The sequence below is a fragment of the Meles meles genome, chromosome 5 (assembly GCF_922984935.1).
Source record: "Meles meles chromosome 5, mMelMel3.1 paternal haplotype, whole genome shotgun sequence".
Lineage (NCBI taxonomy): Eukaryota > Metazoa > Chordata > Mammalia > Carnivora > Mustelidae > Meles > Meles meles.
The window spans coordinates 154,995,368-155,001,184 of record NC_060070.1 but is presented as its reverse complement, the minus strand read 5'-3'; the positions used below and the strand labels follow the sequence as shown (position 1 = coordinate 155,001,184).

General features: G+C 58.4%; 1 long non-coding RNA gene across 1 annotated transcript; it reads right to left on the bottom strand.

Annotated features, from left to right (window-relative positions):
- Window positions 1-3,729: 3,729 nt before the first annotated feature.
- On the bottom strand, window positions 3,730-5,014 carry LOC123941920. The gene is made up of 2 exons (XR_006818370.1): window positions 4,616-5,014; window positions 3,730-4,399 (listed from the first exon to the last, which is right to left on the bottom strand). It is a non-coding gene; the product is annotated as an uncharacterized LOC123941920 (long non-coding RNA).
- Window positions 5,015-5,817: the final 803 nt, after the last annotated feature.

The window sequence follows — 5,817 nt, the reverse complement described above, 5'->3', positions numbered from 1 at the left end:
GACCTTGGCTTGAGTCACAAAGGAGGGACTGGGCCTGGGGTGAGGCTGGTGCTGATGAGGGCGCAGGGCTGCTGCGGGCAATGGCGGGATGGTGGCCTGGCCATGTGTCTAGAGGGTGGGGGGCGGTGTGGAGCCCTGCGGCAGGTACCCCCCTCCCAGCTTGGAGCCCTAGGACAAGACCCAGACAGGGCAGTGCAATGGCACAGATCTGGGGGTGGGGTGGGGCACGAGAGGTCCGGATGAATTTGAACCGTCATCAGGAACATGCCTTGTCACACCCCCTCCTCACCCCTGGATGATGGGGAAAGGGGCTCAGCACTTGGTCCCTCCCTCACACCCCAGCTTTCTCAGGGCTTCCCCAAGCCTGGGGAGCTCTCGCTCACTCTCCCTCCCTGACCGGAGAGGGGCCCTTCAGCCCCCGGCGCTGCGTGGCCCCCCCAGATGCTGCTTCCTCTTGCAGTGTTTGACGACCATGCCTGTCCTCCCTGCAGTCCCCTCGTCCGGGCCTCCAACCCTGGCTCTTCCCGGGGAAGGCATCCTCTGTCCCCATGCTTTGTCCTCCCTCATCTCAGCCTCCTACAAATCTTGGCTTTGGCCCTCTTTCCAAGGCCATCATCTCCCTCCTGTTCGCAGGACACTTTCCAGAGGGGGGCAGGTGGAGTGACGGTGTTGGATTGTGTGTGCTGGAAAGCTGTGCTGAGGTCCTGACCTCCGGCGCCTCCGACTGTGTCCCCGTTTGGCAGTAGAGCCTTCCGGAGCTAGGGTTCCAGGGGCTGGACATGAGTGAGGTGCAGCTGGGCTCTGGAGAAGAAGAGACAACCCTGGACACAGGGACACAGGAGCAGGCCCTCTGAAGCTGCAGGTGTAGACCGCTGGGGTGCACTGCGTGGGGAGAAGCCCCGGAACTACCAGCACGCACCAGCAAGCAGAGGACGCAAGGGAGGTTCCGCTGCCAGGCCCTAGGAAGGGAGCAAGAAGCTCCAGGGTTTGCGACGTGCGTTTCTCCCCGAAAGCGGCTGCCAAGGGGCGAGGCAGACACAGCGCCGTGGAAGCAGGGACTGTCCCTTACAGCCGTTCTGTCGTGCATTGTAGGGGGATCTCCTGTCTTCAAGACAGCATCGGTGTCCTATCTGGGATGTCGGAATTGAGGAAACTGTATAGGAGAGGGCCGAGGTCTGTCGACAGGTTGTTAGCAGGAACTACCCTGGACCCAGGAGGGACATCCAGGCCTTGGTCCCGCTGACCAGCTGACCTCCGGGCCATCCTCTGCGGATCCGCCGGGACCGCTACAGCTCAGTTAGCTTCCGAAGAGCAACCTAGAGGCAGGGGCTCAGGGATGGTGGAGGGAATGGTCAGAGCTCCAGGCCCACCAGGTGGAAGACCCTTCCCCTCAGCCTAGATCTCTGGAGGGCGGTGGGAAGTGAACTGCGGCAGTAAATCCTGCTTCTGCCTCGGGCTGCGCACAGAGCGGTCAGTGCGGACACCCCGCAACGTCTTTGGGAGTGTGCGCCCTCCGGACAGGAACACCCAGGAAGCCTGCCCGGGAGAGGCGTCCTGGAGGAGGTGGGCTGAAACTGGTCCACAAAATTTGAGTGAGATTTCCAAGACAGCAGTCCTTTGTGGGAAAGAGACACTGGGGGTTGGCTTCAATTTAGTAAATTAGTCAACCACCCCGTTCTAGAGTCTGCACCAAGTGTCAGGGGTTAGGACAGGGGGAGACCGTCCAGGATAGTCTGGGTCAGTGAAACAGCAAGGTCAACAGGAGGGGCATTTACACTGGCCGACGATTTTGAATGAGCGTGCACAGGGGTGCGTGTCCCCAGTCCTCACCTCTGTCCCTGTGGGCAGGGGAGGGCGCTGACATAATGCGCCCGGCCTGGCGCGCGGCAAGGGGAGCCTGCCCAGCTGACCCCGCCCTGGGGTTTGCGCGCGCTCTGGCGGGCTCTGCACTCAGGACCCACCGCCGCCGGGACCCCCCCCTCCGCGGGAACCCCCACCAACCCCCGGGCCCCCCACCTCCGTGGGCCTCCCCAACCCCGCGGGACACCCACCTTCGCGGGAACCCCGAGCGTCGCGGGACCCCCCACCTCCGCGGAGCACCACCTACCTCTGCAGGACCCGCCACCGCCGCCGCCCAGCAAGCGCGGGCCACCACACCCGGCCCTGGCGGCGGGACCTGCTGCCCAGGAGGGTTCCACCTAGGCGCGCAACAGGCCCGTGCCTCCCCGGGGCGGCGCGGGGCGGCTCGATAAATGGAGATTTTTGCTGTGGGTGGCGGTGAGGGTTCCTGGGGGAGATGCGTCGCGACCTGAGATTCATCTCGGTTTCTGAGTATGAGGAAATAGAAAGCGCAGTCGGGTTTGTTTTTGAATGAGGAAGGACACGCACCCCCACTCCAGGTTAAACCAGTCTTGGGTGAGACTCGGAATCCTTCCAGCACCTTCTTTCAGCACCTGCGGAAGAAGGTCCGGGTTTTGAGTCAGGTTCACTTCCAAATATTGACCACACTTGGGAGACCACACTTGGAAAATGTTTTCACTTTTTTAAAAGTGTCAACTGTTTTCTTAAGCAAAATGACAAACAATTATATGGTGAGCTCTCCTACGTCCAATACCCCCTTCAGCAGTTGATGAGGGAGCAGGAGACTGGCTGAGGACAAAGCAAAAGCTGGCACCTTGCACCCCCTCTCCATCCGCTCCCCTCGGTAATATGTGTGACTTTCCTCAGGCACCCCTGACCGCCATAAACGAGAAATAAATAGTTAACTTGCCTGCAAGACAGGAATCTCCCAACTATCTTTATGTTAATGACTTGCCAAAAGACCACATTGATCAAACCTGAAGACCTCGGGGATTCTCCCAGCACCTTGTGGGCCCTCTTTAGCATATGAAAACTCCATTGAAACCTCCCTTCCCCTCACCTTCCCCCAACCGCAGGGTACATAACCTGTCATCCCTCACAACCCGGGGCAGCAGCTCTTCCTGCCCACGGGTCCTGTCCCTGTGCTTTAATAAACCACCATTTTGCACCAAAGATGTCTCAAGAATTCCTTCTTGGTCACCGGCTCCGGACCTCAGCCCACCGAACCTCACCTAGGTTCTAGAACTTCATCACAGTGATCATAGACTCAAGACCATTTTTTTAAAAAAAGATTTTATTTATTTATTTGAGAGAGAGAATGAGAGAGAAGGAGCATGAGAGGGGGGAGGATGAGAGGGAGAGGCAAGCTCCCCGATGAGCAGGAAGCCCCGTGTGGGACTCTGTCCCAGGGCTCCAAGATCATGACCTTAGCTGAAGGCAGTTGTTAAACAATTGAGCCACCCAGGGACCCACCAATTTTGTTTTTTATTACCAAGACTATAAATGAAAAAAAAAAGTTTTATTTGCAATCCTCTTTGAATGTATCTCTCTAATTTTATGTATTTGTTTTTGAAGATTTTATTCATTTGAGAGATTGAGAGAGCATGAGCAGGGGGAGGGGCGGTGGGATTAGGGAAGGGCAGAGGGGAGGGACTAGCAGACTTCCTGCTGAGGAGGGTTCAGTCCCAGGACCCTGATATCAAGACTTGAACTGAAGCCAGACCCTTAACCCTCCCAGCCACCCAGGCACCCCTACTGCATTTTATTTTATTTATTTTTTTCTATTTTAATTTTTTCCCCTACTGCATTTTAAAGTCACGTTTAAGTAATGCCTCTCTGGGTGTTTAAGTTACCAATTACATACACAGGTTTGATTTGTCTTATTTTATTTTATTTTGTAATGATGTAAAACATTACATGTTTCCAAACTCAAAGCTACAAGACAGGGTACACACAGAAAAGACCAATTTCCATCTCTTCCACCTGGTTTTCCTCTCCCCATAGGTAACTTTTTGTTAGCCTTTTGTTTATACTTCCACTTATAAAACTGTAAGTAAGCAAACATATGTATTTTACATTTCTCTGAGGTGTCTGTTTCCCACCTTGTTGTTCCCCCCCCCTTTTTTTTTTTTTAGTTAATAGATCCTGGAGGACATCCTATACTCTTCATCTGCAAAATGGGGTTGAGGGGCTGGCCTGGCTGAATCTCTTGGAGAACCAATGTCCAAGGTCAGGTTTTTCAGATCCTCAGGAAGGATGAGATCCCGGTGGGCCAAGGCTGCATCCAGTGTCCGCTGGGGACTGGGGAAAGGAGGTGGGGGAGGAGAAAGGGGTGGCCCGGTCTGCTGTCCCTCCTCTGTGTCTGAGCCCCAACAGGACGCAGCTAGGTCCTCCCCAATGCAGTGTTTCCATCACAACCTGCTCGCTGTGTCCAGTCTGGTCTGTCCTGTTGCACGTTGTGCGGCAATGAACAGCCGTGTGCGGAGTGTGTTCCCGTATTTCCGGCCTCCTGGTGGACACAGGCGTGGTGGGGAGGAGACTGGAAGAAACAAGGGACATTTAGGGCGGGGTCAGAGACTTCGCGCCTGGCCTAGGAAGCACTTAGAGGTGACCTTTCTCAAGGGGTCCTGGACGCCTCGCTTCAACGATGCTGGCCAGCGTCAGCACAGCCCAAAGTGAGGGGACAACGGGGAGGAGGCGGAGAGGAAGGCAAAGGAACAATTCCAGGACCGTCTGAGCGACGTGAAACACGCACCTGCAAAAGGGAAGGAGGCGTGGACGGTGTAGCGGCGGTTGCTGGTGGTGGTCATGGAAGACCGCATCCCGCACTCGGGATCCTCGTGGACGCACCGGGGCATAGCCCCGAGTGCGGTCCTGACCGGCGCCTGGCCCTGTGGCGCGCGGGGCTCCTCTCCCTGACTCAGCTCGAGGCCACGCCCACCAGCCAGGTCCCGCCCCTGGGCCCGCGGAGCTCCGCCTTCCAGGCGTGGAGCCCGCGGAGAGGCTTAGGAAACCCCCGCGCACCATACCGCCCCGCGCGCGCGCTGGATGGTGGTCCGAGCCGCCCGGAGGAGGGGTGTCCAGAGCCAGTGTCTTCAGACCCGGGGAAATGACGAGGTCCGGGTGGGCCGAGGCCTCTTCCCGGGTCCTGGGGGCTGCGGGAAGATGGGGAGGAGGAAGGGGAAGCCCCGGGTCAGGGTGTCCAGCCCCCTACCTCCGATCTCCACGCTGGATGCTGCCGGACGGAGGCTTTCTCTTTCCAGTGACGCGCTCCTTGTCCCCAGAGATGTCCTAGCCTCCTTGCAATTGATCCCTAAATCTCACCACGTGCTGCTGTGTGGGTGCAGAGCGGGAGCGCCTCACGGGTGGAGGGGTCTCCTCTTCCTTCCCCTTTCCTGGGGTCCCCGATTCTCACATCTCAAGCAAGATTCGGGGCGGACGTAAGAGGTGTCGAGGCTCAGACTTCCTGAACGCGGATAATTTTCCAGCGGAGCCCCGCAAAGACAGGGATGCGTGGACCGTTATTCGGGTTTGAGTCCTAGTCTACCCAGACTAGAGGGGCCCTCCCCCCCGACCCGACGGCAGCGGTGGTTCCAGGCTCTGCTGAACACTTAGGACTGGGGCCTCGCTGTCTCCTGGTGATGGCGCACCCCCTCGCTCTGCGGCTCGTGAGGGGCTGGGGGAGATGGAGGACGAGGGTGTGAGGAAGCCGCCTGGTCGGGTTAGGGACGGGCTAGGCCAGGGTTTACTCATCTCGGGCCCCCTCGCGGGGCGAAAGTGCTGCCTCGGCAAATAACGAAAAAGGAAAGAGGGGGACACGGAGGCCTCGGCTCTCGGGGCGCACTTTACCCACCAGCGCTGGGCGCCCCCGCTCCTCCTTCCCGGCCGCGCCGAGGCACACCCGCGTCCCTTCCGCGAGTCTCCACGGCCCCCGCCCGGCCCTAGCCCCGCGACGCG